Source organism: Eriocheir sinensis, unplaced genomic scaffold, assembly GCF_024679095.1.
Source record: "Eriocheir sinensis breed Jianghai 21 unplaced genomic scaffold, ASM2467909v1 Scaffold825, whole genome shotgun sequence".
In the NCBI taxonomy this organism is placed as follows: domain Eukaryota; kingdom Metazoa; phylum Arthropoda; class Malacostraca; order Decapoda; family Varunidae; genus Eriocheir; species Eriocheir sinensis.
Window position 1 is genome coordinate 6,103 of NW_026112192.1, and position 14,184 is coordinate 20,286.

Sequence of the window (14,184 nt, forward strand, 5' to 3'; positions counted from 1 at the left end):
ACTGACGGGTAAAATGTGGGAGTAACGGACTCAGGCCTCGCGAGCGCTGGCCGAGACCAGTAGGTAATCAACGGGGGTAGGTCGCTCGCCCTTAATGGTTCGCTTTGCCTCCTGAGCGCTGGCCGAGGCAGTCACCGACTGCTTGAGTGACGGTTAAACGGCTGGCTCGCACTTAATGGTTCGTTTTGCCTCGTGAATGCTGGAAGAGGCAAGCGGGTAATCGGCGTAGGTAGGTCGCTCTCCCTTAATAATGGTTCGCTTTGCCTTTTGAACGCTGGCGGAGGCAGTAACTGACGCGTAAACGGTGAGAGTAACAGTCTCTGGCCTCGCAAGCGCTGGCCGAGGCCAACGGGTAATCGGCGGGGGTAGGTCGCTCGCCCTTAACCTCTCCACTGCTCGCACTCCGCGACGCCCCCCAGCGGGAGGGCGTGGCGCGGCTCGGCCAGCTCACCGTGCTGGAGAAGACGACGGTTCCCTAGATAGGTACAGTGGGATATCTGGGATCATTAGGTACAGTGGGGTCTTTTTGACCCAAGGACTAAAAAAAATAATAGATAAATCATATTCAACATTTATTATGTTGCACAGTTTTTATGCAAAAATATAAATCCTCTGACGTTCTTTGGAACTGAAAACTGCACTTTTGCTGTATTTGAATAATTGTAGTGAATTTATAAAAAAAATTACTCCTATCTTTTACAGCATGTTACCAAAAAAATGTAAAAAAAAAAACTGAACTCTTGAAACTTGCTATACCACCATAAATTGCATCCTTGCACATCACTTTCTTCAGTAAATGTGTAAAAACCACATCCACTCCCTGGCAGAACCTGCAATAAGTAAATAAAAACAGTCATTATTTTTTGTGCCCCTTTTTGGTGTTGAATTACATAAGTCACTTTATGTTTTTTTTTATTCGTATGTATGTTGTATATTGATGATAAAATATAGCTAAATACATGAACACATCATACTTTATGAAATCTAAGTGTGCTTACCTTTTTCTACAAGCAGTCTCTGCAGACAGGAACAAAGTGTTTCCCACAAACAGCCCTGCTACAGTACTGGCACTTCGATGTAGTCTTATTGTCTTTGGTCCTGGGGCACAACTCACACCTCTTCCTCTTCTTTGCTTCGCCAGATGTTGTTGGGAAAGCTGGTGCTTCCCACCCAAACACAGAACGAATGTGGAAAACTATCTGGCGGGGAAGTCCCTGTTCTGTGAGTCTCTGTTGGGCCCATGGCTTGACCAGCTCATAGGCAGCTTCCTGCATGAAACATCGTCTCTCCATCTTTTTGATATGGCGATCAGAACATTTCTTGCAGTATATAATATAGGAATTAATGCTGGCTGCATTGACTATTCCATAGTAGATGCACAAAGGCCAACGTTTAGTCTTTCGACTACAAGAATACCGCTGACACATCTGATCAAATGTGTCAGTGCCTCCTTTTGTGCTGTTATAGAAGTGCACCACCTCAGCCTTTCCGTCTTCACAGATATTCCCCTTCTGATGTTTTGATGTTAGGAGCATAACAATTTTATTGGCCTTTGGCTTGAAAGACAGCATCATAATTTGGTCACTGTAGAGGAATGCCTTGGTTTTGATGGGACGCTCCTTCTTGAGTTCAATCATTTTCTCTGGTACGTAGGGCTTTTTGCGTAAGGTACCAACAGCTGTGGTATTTTCTTCTAGCAGACCCTTGACCAGAGGTAGAGACATAAACCAATTGTCTGTTGTGACGTTGCGGTATTGACCCAAGTAAGGTCTCATCAGCTCCATTGTATAGTACTGGCCAAGACTTCCCACCTGACCTCTCTGAACATCTTTCCCTAGGTAGGGAATGGCATTCAGTAAATAACTGGTTTTGCTGTCGTTTGCCATGATAATCTTCAAGCCATATTTAGCAGGTTTATTGGCAATGTACATGCGGAATGCACATCGCCCTCTAAACCCCAACAGTTGTTCATCAACTGTGATGTTTTCATCAGGAATGTAGTTCCTTTTGCACTTTTCAATGAAGCTGTCCCACAGGATTCGTATAGGGGCAAATCTGTCTGTCTTCACACGCTCTTGTCTAGTTGTTTTGTCGTCGAATCGAAGACATCTAAGGAGGAAACAGAAGCGCCGCTCACTCATGGCGGCCCTGTATAGTGGAGCTCCAAAGCGATGGTCCCACATCTCAGATGTTGTAACGTGATTGTCTTGCTGACTCCTGACAACAGCAGAACACCAACTAATGCCTTCACTTCTGCCACCGTTGTCCTACTATAGGTGCCCCTCTTAGACTTAATCCGTTGTGAGAGTATGTCAATCATTTCATTAGTGTGCTTCACAGTTGTTGAATAGAAGTTGTCGTCCAAGAACAAATGCAAACACTCCACTGGAGTTGCAGCTCCCTGAGTAACAACTGTGGGACCTACAGCGTAGTTTCTTGGCTGGTTATGATGTTGCAGTCTTGCACTTTGGACTAAAGGTTTAGTGCACCACAGTGTTCCATCTTTGCCCCTCAGTTGTGACTCTTTGAACTTATGTACATGGTTTTGTAGTGGCCCTTCACTGTCCTTTTGCGTTGACCTGCTGGCCGTATGTGAGGGTGAAGTGGCAGATGATAGAGCAGGTAAGTCAGGCAAGGCTGATGAGGTAGATGGCCTGTCAGGCAAGGCTGATGAGGTAGATGGCATACCAGGCAAGGCTGATGAGGTAGATGGCATGCCAGGCAAGGCTGATGAGGTAGATGGCATGCCAGGCAAGGCTGATGAGGTAGATGGCATGCCAGGCAAGGCTGATGAGGTAGATGGCATGCCAGGCAAGGCTGATGAGGTAGATGGCATGCCAGGCAAGGCTGATGAGGTAGATGGCATGCCAGGCAAGGCTGATGAGGTAGATGGCATGTCAGGCAAGGCAGGTATAGAACTTCGTGTGTTTGCTGAGCCTTTAGAACTACCACGAGAGTGTTTTCGTCGCGAGCGGGGAGTGCGATGAGTGACTAGGTGCATAAGCCACTCATCATCATCTTCCTCCCCCTCCTCCTCCTCCTCCATTTCATCACTATCATATACAGATTCAATCTCTGTATCCAAATCAAGAAGTTCGAGCTCATCCCCATCAAGAATCAATTCAATGTCTCTCTCTCCATCGTCTATAGAACCCCCCTCATCTTGTGTTCTGCCAGCCATTGTAAGGGGGCCACTGCAATAGAATGTAATACAATGTCACTAATGAGAAAAAGTATACACCCTCATGATAAATGACGTAAAAATCATAAAAAAAACGATCATTCTAGTCACTATTACATATATACCGGCAAATAATGTGCATGTTCCAGTTAGCGGGGTTTGGCCCTGCCCACCACGTGATGTTGACGTGAGGCGCAGCCCTTTACTCAGCTGGGCATTTAAAATTTAAAATCTCCCTATTTTTATACTATTTCGTCTTGCATGTTTGAGCACACACCTTTCCCTTTGTTCCGACATCAACAAAAGGAACCTGAGTTTACATGTGGCCAAACAACATATGTGAATCGTGAGATAAATAGTAAAACGTATATTAGACAATATCAGATAATTCAACATGAACGTGTGCAAATTATAAAACTGGCAACCAGTTCCTTCTAAATAAAAGTAAGAACTATCAATGCAGTAAGTTATACCAGATATGCATTGCTGGGTCCAATAGATTACTAAAAGAACTTTGTTATACTACACAATGCATATTATGACACTTGATACATATTAGGTTCAGTGGGGTCTCTCTGACCCCATCATGGTTCATAACTCATATATGGGATGAGAGAGACAAGCATACACCCTACCTTTCCAAGAGCACGTCGTGCACTAACAGACTCGCTGTAAGGCAGGGAGTTACCAACTACTCATTTTCCGTACCACCCCAAACAGTACAACTGCGCATTGGCGTTGGGTCAGAAAGACCCCGCTGTACCTATCTAGGGTTAATGGTTCGCTTTGCCTCTTGAGCGCTGGCCGAGTCAGTAACTGACGGGTAAACGGCGGGAGTAACGGACTCAGGCCTCGCGAGCGCTGGGTAATCGGCGGGGGTAGGTCGCTCGCCCTTAATGATTCCCTTTGCGTCTTGAGCGCTGGACGAGGCCCTCAGTCATGAATCATATGGCGGGTAAGCGGGGAGGTCGCGCGCCAGGACCTGATGGCTCGTTTTGCCTCGTTAGTGCTGGACGAGGCAAGCGAGTAATCAGCGGGGGTAGCTCGCTCGCACTTAATGGTTCGTTTTGCCTCGTGAGTGCTGGAAGAGGCAAGCGGGTAATCGGCGGAGGTAGGTCGCTCTCCCTTAATAATGGTTCCCTTTGCCTTTTGAGCGCTGGCGGAGGCAGTAACTGACGGGTAAACGGTGAGAGTAACGGTCTCAGGCCTCGCAAGCGCTGGCCGAGGCCAACGGGTAATCGGCGGGGGTAGGTCGCCCGCCCTTAATGGTTCGCTTTGCCTCCTGAGCGCTGGCCGAGGCAGTCACTGACGGGTAAATGGCGTGAGAAACGGATTTAGGCCTCGCGAGCGCTCGCTGAGGCCAGCGGGCAATCGACGGGGGTAGGACGCTCGCCCCTTAATGGTTCGTTTTGCCTCTTGAGCGCTGGCCGAGGCAGTCACTGACGGGTAAACGGCGTGAGTAACGGATTCAGGCCTCGCGAGCGCTGGGTAATCGGCGGGTGTAGGTCGCTCGCCCTTAATGGTTCCCTTTGCGTCTTGAGCGCTGGACGAGGCCCTCAGTCATGAATCGTATGGCGGGTAATCGGGGGGTGGGGGTGGGGGAGGGGGGGTGGGTTGCGCGCCAGCACCTGATGGCTCGTTTTGCCTCGTTAGTGCTGGACGAGGCAAGCGGGTAATCGGCGGAGGTAGGTCGCTCTCCCTTAATAATGGTTCGCTTTACTTTTTGAGCGCTGGCCGAGGCAGTAACTGACGGGTAAACGGTGGGAGTAACGGACTCAGGCCTCGCAAGCGCTGACCGAGGCCAACGGGTAATAGGCGGAAGTAGGTCGCTCGCCCTTAATGGTTCGCTTTGCCTCTTGAGCGCTGGCCGAGGCAGTAACCGACGGGTAAACGGCGGGATTAACGGACTCAGGCCTCGCGAGCGCTGGTCGAGGCCAGCGGGTAATCGGCGGGGGTAGGTCGCTCGCCCTTAATGGTTTGCTTTACCTCTTGTGCGCTGGCCGAGGCAGTCACTGATGGTTAAATGGCGGGAGTAACGGACTCAGGCCACGCGAGCGCTGGCCGATGCCAGCGGGAAATCGGCGGGGGTAGGTCGCTCGCCCCATAATGTATCCCTTTGCCTCTTGAGCACTGGCCGAGGCAGTCACTGACGGGTAAACGGCGTGAGTAACGGATTCAGGCCTCGCGAGCGCTGGCCGAGGCCAGCGGGTAATCGGAGGGGCGTAGGTCGCTCGCCCTTAATAGCTCGCTTTGCCTCGTGAGCGCTGGCCGAGGCAGTCACCGACTGCTCGGGAAACGGGTAAACGGCTGGAGTAACGGACAAGTCAAGGAGACACTGGCCCTTCATACGACATACAATTTGGTGTGTGGCGGGTAAACTTTGCGTCTTCAGCGCTGGACGAGGCCCTCAGTCATGAATCGTGTGGCTGGTAAACGGGGGGGGGGGGGGGAGGGGGGGGGTACCGCGCCAGCACCTGATGGCTCGGTCTGCCTCGTGAGCGCTGAACGAGGGAAGTGGGTAATCAGCGGGGGTAGTTCGCTCGCACTTAATAATGGGTCGTTTTGTTGTAGTGACCCATAACACACACCATTTTCTTTCTCGTTTCATCCACCTTCATTTCTTCAGTCTGCCCTGTAACTCACCTAGTCCTCTTCTCTTATTTCACTCTCAAAACGCACTGACATATCGTTCTTCACATTTATCACATTGTGGTCACTACATTGTCTCGTGAGTGCTGGACGAGGCAAGCGGGTAATCGGCGGTGGTGGGTCGCTCTCCCTTAATATTGGTTCGCTTTGCCTCTTGAGCGGTGGCCGAGGCAGTCACTGACGGGTAAACGGCGGGAGTAATGGACTCAGGCCTCGTGAGCGCTGGCCGATGCCAGCGGGTAATTGGCGGGGTGAGATCTCTCGCCCTTAATGGTTGGATTTGCCTCGTGAGCGCTGGCCGAGGCAGTCACTGACAGGTAAACGGCGGGAGTAACGGACTCAGGCCTCGCGAGCGCTGGCCGAGGCCAGTGGGTATTCGGCGGGGGTAGATCACTCGTCCTTAATTATTCGCTTTGCCTCCTGAGCGCTGACCGAGGCAGTCACCGACTGCTCGAGTGACGGTTAAACGGCTGGAGTAACGGACAAGTCAAGGAGACACTGGCCCTTCATAAGACATACAATTTGGTGTGTGGCGGGTAAACTTTGCGACTTGAGGCCAGCACCTGATGGCTCGTTTTACCTCGTGAGCGCTGGACGAGGCAAGCGGGTAATCAGCGGGGGTAGCTCGCTCGCACTTAATAATGGTTCGTTTTGCCTTGTGAGTGCTGGGCGAGGCAAGCGGGTAATCGGCGGAGGTAGGTCGCTCTCCCTTAATAATGGTTCGCTTTGCCTCTTGATCGATGGCCGAGGCAGTAACTGACGGGTAAACGACGGGAGTAACGGACTCAGGCCTCGCGAGCGCTGGCCGAGGCCAGCGGCTAATCGGCGGGGGTATTTCGCTCGCCCTTAATAATGGTACCCTTTGCCTCTTGAGCGCTGGCCGAGGCAGTCACTGACGGGTAAACGGCGGGAGTAACGGATTCAGGCCTCGCGAGCGCTGGCCAAGGCCAGTGGGTAATCGGCGGGGGTAGGTCGCTCGCCCTTATTGGTTCGCTGTGCCTCTTGAGCGCTGGCCAAGGCAGTCACTGACGGGTAAACGGCGGGAGTAACGGACTCAGGCCTCGCGAGCGCTGGCCGAGACCAGTAGGTAATCGGCGGGGGTAGGTCGCTCGCCCTTAATTGTTCGCTTTGCCTCCTGAGCGCTGGCCGAGGCAGACACCGACTGCTTGAGTGACGGTTAAACGGCTGGGGGGGGGGGGGGGGGGTTTAGCGCCAGCACCTGATGGCTCGTTTTGCCTGGTGAGTGCTGGACGAGGCAAGCGAGTAATCAGCGGGGGTAGCTCGCTCGCACTTAATGGTTCGTTTTGCCTCGTGAATGCTGGAAGAGGCAAGTGGGTAATCGGCGGAGGTAGGTCGTTCTCCCTTAATAATGGTTCGGTTTGCTTCATGAGCGCTGGCCGAGGCAGTAACTGACGGGTAAACGGCGGGAGTAACGGACTCAAGCCTCGCGAGCGCTGGCCTAGGCCAGCGGGTAATCGGCGGGGGTAGGTCGCTCGCCCTTAATGGTTCGATTTGCCTCCTGAGCGCTGGCCGAGGCAGTCACCGACTGCTCGAGTGACGGGTAAACGGCCGGAGTAACGGACAAGTCAAGGAGACACTGGCCCTTCATATGACATACAATTTGGTGTGTGGCGGGTAAACTTTGCGTCTTGAGCGCTGGACGAGGCCCTCAGTCATGAATCGTGTGGCGGGTAAACGGGGGGTGGGGTGGGGGGTGATGGGTAACGCGCCTGTACCTGATGGCTCGTTTTGCCTCGTGAGCGCTGGACGAGGCAAGCGGGTAATCAGCGGGGGTAGCTCGCTCGCACTTAATAATGGTTCGTTTTGCCTCGTGAGTGCTGGACGAGGCACGCGGGTAATCGGCGGAGGTAGGTCGCTCGCCCTTAATGGTTCGCTTTGCCTCTTGAGCGCTGGCCGAGGCAGTAACTGACGGGTAAACGGTGGGAGTAACGGACTCAGGCCTCGCGAACGCTGGCCGAGGCCAGCGGGTAATCGGCGGGTGTAGGTCGCTCGCCATTAATGGTTCGCTTTGCCTCCTGAGCGCTGGCCGAGGCAGTCACCGACTGCTCGAGTGAGGGGTAAACGGCAGGAGTAACGGACAAGTCAAGGAGACACTGGCCCTTTATACGACATACAATTTGGTGTGTGGCGGGTAAACTTTGCGTCTTGAGCGCTGGACGAGGCCCTCAGTCATGAATCGTATGGCGGGTAATCGGGGGGGGGGGGGGGGTTAGCGCCAGCACCTGATGGCTCGTTTTGCCTGGTGAGTGCTGGACGAGGCAAGCGAGTAATCAGCGGGGGTAGCTCGCTCGCACTTAATGGTTCGTTTTGCCTCGTGAATGCTGGAAGAGGCAAGTGGGTAATCGGCGGAGGTAGGTTTGCTTCTTGAGCGCTGGCCGAGGCAGTAACTGACGGGTAAACGGCGGGAGTAACGGACTCAAGCCTCGCGAGCGCTGGCCTAGGCCAGCGGGTAATCGGCGGGGGTAGGTCGCTCGCCCTTAATGGTTCGATTTGCCTCCTGAGCGCTGGCCGAGGCAGTCACCGACTGCTCGAGTGACGGGTAAACGGCCGGAGTAACGGACAAGTCAAGGAGACACAGGCCCTTTATACGACATACAATTCGGTGTGTGGCGGGTAAACTTTGCGTCTTGAGCGCTGGACGAGGCCCTCAGTCATGAATCGTGTGGCGGGTAAACGGGGGGGGGGGTTGCGCGCCAGCACCTAATGACTCGTTTTGCCTCGTGAGCGCTGGACGAGGCAAGCTGGTAATCAGCGGGGGTAGCTCGCTCGCACTTAATAATGGTTCGTTTTTCCTCGTGAGTGCTGGACGAGGCAAGCTGGTAATCGGCGGAGGTAGGTCGCTCTCCCTTAATAATGGTTCGCTCTGCCTCTTGAGCGCTGGCCGAGGCAGTAACTGACGGGTAAACGGCGGGAGTAACGGACTCAGGCCTCGCGAGCGCTGACCGAGGCCAGCGGGTAATCGGCGGGGGTAGGTCGCTCGCCCTTAAGGGCGGGAGTAACTATGACTCTGAAGTGTTAGCCGAAAAGTGCACGTAGGTCGAACCCAGGAGGCCTGGGCTAGACTAGAACCATAGTTACTTTTGGTAGGTGGCCTCCACGTGGTTCCCGCTGGATGCGCAGGGTTGGGGCCTACCCGCCACCCCTCTAATCGCTGCGTAACCAAACACCTACCTCCCAGCGGCAGTTATTTTGAAACTTTCTTATTTTCGCCATTCCAAATCCAGGATGGCGGAAGCTGCCGCCGGTCGGGGCGAAGACCGCTCCCCTACCTGTCCAGAGTGTGGCTCGATCTTCGCCTCATTCCCGGGGCGAAGGTTACACCAACGGAGAGCACACCCTGAGACATTTCACGCGGCGGTCTTACAGGAGACAGTGACCCGGCCGAGGGCCAGGTGGGACCCAGAAGAGGTGAGCCTGATGGCCACTTACGAAAGGGACCACTCTGAGCTACCGGTTGGAGAGCTGTGCGCTAACATCCGCGTGCAGGTTCTCCCCCACCGTACTCTAGACTCCATTACGAGTTACCGGAAAAACCGGGAGTACAAGGACTTTCTACGATCACTGCGTAGGAGCCCGCGACGGCCCCGCCCACCGAGGGCCGTCGTTGGTGCACCCCCCGTGAGGGCACGAAGAGGGGGGGTAAGAGCAGAAGAGCGATCCGATGTTGTTGCCGTCCCGGAAGCGGTGGTAACATCGGTAGTCGAACACCCTGCGCTCAGCCGCGGTGGGGAGGGCGAAGAGGCTGAGCCTGCGGAGGACGACAGGGACCTCGTCAGGGCCCTGGAAGAATCCGTCAGGACAGCCTCGGAGCACCTCTCCATTAACACACCAAGACATTTGGCAGATATCCAGGCACAGTTTGATGCCTGGATCCCTCCTCGCCCCCCACGTGGTGCACCCCCAAGACCGGTGCACCACGGCAACCTCACACCAACGAGGTTAAGGAGGAAAAAATACGCAGCCTTCCAAACCCAGTATAGGCGGGACAGAGGCCGGGTGCTGAAGAAAGTTCTAAGTGGGGATGATCTTCTCAGCACCCCAGCTCTTCCGGAGGGTTCTCATACCTTCTGGAAGGAGCTGTTTAGTCGGCCGAGTCCGGAGGACCGCCGAACCCCGGATCCCGTTAGACGGGTCAGTCCATCTGTGATGGGCGCCGTCTCGGAGGAGGAGGTGGAGGCGGCACTGAAGGCCACCCCGAAAGCATCGGCACCGGGCCCCGATGGTCGTCTCATTAGCGACCTGGTGGGCCTAGGGACTGCCAAGCTTGCCTGGGTGGTCAACGGGTGCCTCTGGCTCGGGGCCCTGCCCCCCGACTGGGTGAAGGGCAGAACCATCTTACTGCCCAAAGTGCCAACTCCATCGGCACCAGGGGATCTTCGGCCCATTACCATCACTCCCCTGATAACAAGGCTGTGTAACCGGATCCTAGCAAGACGGCTAGACCGGGATACGCCTCTGCCCGCGCAGCAGAAGGGTTTCAAACGGGAAGAAGGCTGCGCCGCCAACATTGCCGTCCTAAAATCGGTCATCAAGGCGGCGCAGCAGAAACCCTCAAACCTGTATGTTGCGTGGGTGGATTTCAAAAAGGCGTTTGATTCGGTGGGTCACCCCTCCCTGCTAGCAGCGTGCAGGAGATAGGGTTTACCATCTAGGTTCACCGAGTACATCTGCCAAATGTATATAAACGCTGCCACCGATATTGACGGAGGCGCCCCCACGAACATCCAGAGGGGCGTCCTCCAGGGGGACCCCCTCTCCCCCTATCTTTTTAATATAAGCCTGGACTGGGCCCTGGCTGCTCTCCCCAACAACATCGGGGTAAAGGCAGGTGGCAACACCATCAGCTACCTCGCCTTCGCCGATGACGTGGCGCTGCTGTCGACCACCCGAGTGGGCCTCCAGGCCGCGCTCAGCAAACTTGCTGATGCTGCGGCCTTGCTGGGGCTCGAGATGGGTGTAGGCAAATGCGCCACTCTCGGCATAGCAGCCAATAAAAAGAAAAAGACATGGGCCCAAGATAGTACCCCCTTTAACATCCAGGGGAGGCCAATCCAAGCACTGGCTCCCGGGGAATTTTATAAGTACCTGGGTGTTCAGATGGGCGCCGGCGGAGGGGCAACGGCGTACCGCGCACATGAAGATCTAGTGCGCAAGCTTGGTAGGCTAATTAGAGCACCGGCAAAGCCTCAGCAAAAGTTCTGGGGCTTACTTAACATCATTATACCTCAGCTGCTCTACCCACTGGTCAACATGGATGCTACGGCCGGCCAGCTAGGCCGCATCGACCGGGCCGTCAGGCGATTTGCCCGGTCCTGCCTCCACCTACCCATGGATACCCCTCTGGGTTATTTCCATGCGGCAGCAGTGGATGGGGGACTGGGCATTCCATGCCTGGCCACGCGGGTCCCTCGGCTTAAGGAGGATCTCCTCCAAAGGTTGAGGGCGTCCGAGGACCCGGTGGTGACGCATGCCGTGAGTGCTGGTGGGCGGATGTCTCCTCCGAGCAGTTCACCTCGCTCGAGGAAAGCAGCTGAGAAGAGCCGGTGGTCCAGGCAGCTCTATGAGGCAGTTGATGGATCGGGGTTGAAAGATGCCTCTGATTCTCCTGCCTCGGCGAGCTGGGTAAATGACGGTACTCTTCTCCTCAAAGGGGGCGATTTCTGCAAAGCGGTGAAGCTCCGGGGCAACCTGCTTGCCACGAAAGCCCGTTCTGCGAGGGGGAGGCGGGTGGATGACATCAACTGTGACCTCTGCCACAGACACCCGGAGAGCCTGGGCCATATTATGCAGCGCTGTCCTGCAGTCCAGGTTACTCGTACTCGTCGACACGATCGTGTCCTAGATTATGTTGCGGGAAGGCTAGAGGATGCGGGCTTCCATGTAAGGAAAGAACCGGCCATTCCAACTACGGCCGGGGTCCGCATCCCTGACATCGTAGCCTCCCGCCAGGGCCTGGGCTCGGTGGTGATTGATGTACAAGTGGTCGCGGATGCGGCTGTAGGGGACTTGTACACAGCCCACCAAAGAAAAATCGCCTACTACGATGTTCCTGACATCAGGCGATGGGTCCAGGCCCAGACAGGGTCCCCTCCAGTATTTAGCACCATCACCTCAAACTGGAGAGGTATCCTTGCCCCCCCCACCGTGAACACCTGGGAGTGTCTCGGGCTAAGAAAGACAGACCTTAAGGTCCTTGTAGCCCGAGTGCTCGAGGGGGGGCTAAACATATATAGAGAATTTAAGAATACAAGTGGGGGGGTGGCTCACCACCCCGGCTAAGAGAGGGTCAGCAGTCCCTTGGTTGTGTACAAGGATACTAAATTTTCTCCTGACATGAGGGTTTATAAACTTTCGGCGTTGATACAAGCTACCTTTTTATTAAAATATAAGACAAGAGCTGCGCTGGTTAGCGCTGACTCTAGAAGTAGGCGTCGTTTATGGAGCGGGGGTTGAAAAGAGAAGAAATAAGATTATATTCTAATTTAAATTTCATTATTAAATAAATAAATAATTAAATAGATATAAGTAAAGAAGTAAAATTAAAATAATTGAAACTATTAAAAAATAAAATTAAAGTAAACATATTAAAACTTTCCTTGTATAACAAAACAAACTTTGCACATAAAAAAAAAAAAAAATTGCCTCTTGAGCGCTGGCAGAGGCAGTAACTGACGGGTAAACGGCGTGAGTAACGGACTCAGGCCTCGCGAGCGCTGGCCGAGGCCAGCGGGTAATCGGCGGGGGTAGGTCGCTCGCCCGTAATGGTTCGCTTTGCCTTTTGAGCGCTGGCCTAGGCAGTCACTGACGGGTAAACGGCGGGAGTAACGGACTCAGGCCTCGCGAGCGCTGGCCGAGGCCAGCTGGTAATCGGCGGGGGTAGTTCGCTCGCCCGTAATAGTTCGATTTGCTTCTTGAGCGCTGGCCGAGGCAGTCACCAACGGGTAAACGGCGGGAGTAACTGACGTAAGCATCGATGGTAAACAGAGCAATCAATATTTATGCAGCTTGTTTATCACATTATTTATATTATTGTATACTAGTAGCCAACACAACAGCTGCCTAATTTAATGACTTATCCTTAACAATCGAAAAAGCGCAAAAATCTGACCATGAATAAGAACAAATAAGGGTTTTCTAGTACATTTTATACCCCGTGAGGATGAACCAGGTGGCATACCGCAGTCATGACGTCATCGATGACGTTTCAGTGAGGTTTGTCAGCGCGCTTGTCGCGCTGGCATTGGGGAATCTCGCCTGTTGCTACTAGCGGGCGTTCCTTAAGGCCATGAATGGTTACCGGCCGCGTCAGGTCTCTGACGGGCGCGTACGTCGGTGACATGGAGCTTATGGACACAGCGGGGAGGAGGAGGAGGAGGAGGTCTCCTCGGGGGGGCTGCCTCCTACTCCGCCTCGTCTGCTATTGTCGCTTTCCATGTCCTGTCTCGTTTCGGAACCCCAACCTGTGCCGCTATGAGTCGGACGGGCTAAGGTGGCTCTGCTTCGCGTGATAGGCAGAGAAGGGGACCGGGCCGCTTATTCACTCGACTAACCCGGATCACCCTACCTCTCCTTGCTGCGAGCAGACACAAACAACCGCGGGATCACGTCCCGCGTGTCTGTGTGCACCACCGACGACTGGCAGCCATTATTCAAAGCTGCCGATGGGAATTCGTGGCGAAAGGGAATACGGTACTTATTCCGTAACCTGGCCTGGATGCCAACAGGGGCTAGGTTCCTTTTTCCCAGCATTCCCAGTGATGTTATATACATTCCCAGTGATGTTATATACCTGGACTTTCAGAAAGCCTTCGACAAGGTACCGCACGAGCGACTCCTTAAGAAACTGCACTCGGCGGGCATCGGAGCCAATCTGATCGCGTGGATAAGAGATTGGCTCACCGACAGAAAACAACGAGTACTACTCAACGGACAGCCTTCCGATTGGCTTCCAGTCACTAGTGGAGTGCCTCAGGGGTCAGTGCTGGGACCCATCCTCTTTATCATATATATCAATGACCTAGAATCAGGACTGAAATCCACAATATCGAAATTTGCAGATGACACCAAGGTGGGTGGAGATGCCCTCACAAAGACCGACTGCGAAATAATTCAGAAAGACCTCAATCACATTATCGAATGGTCGGAAAAATTGTTATAGTAGGATATCAATGTATTATTATTATTTAATATCACCACGAATTAGGCATACAATTGTCAATGGAAAAACCCCACGACAGATAGATCACGCCACCTTATAGGAATGTCGTCCGTCAGTGTTTACCGTCTCAGTTTTGTATACTTAGCACTCCGATGGTGCGTGGAGGTCACCTTGA

The 14,184-nt window shown here is 53.7% G+C and overlaps 1 long non-coding RNA gene across 1 annotated transcript; it reads right to left on the bottom strand.

Moving 5' to 3' along the window:
- Nucleotides 1–559: 559 nt before the first annotated feature.
- Nucleotides 560–1,572, bottom strand: LOC126994587 (uncharacterized). Its single transcript, XR_007749312.1, has 2 exons — nt 999–1,572; nt 560–830 (listed from the first exon to the last, which is right to left on the bottom strand). It is a non-coding gene; the product is annotated as an uncharacterized LOC126994587 (long non-coding RNA).
- Nucleotides 1,573–14,184: the final 12,612 nt, after the last annotated feature.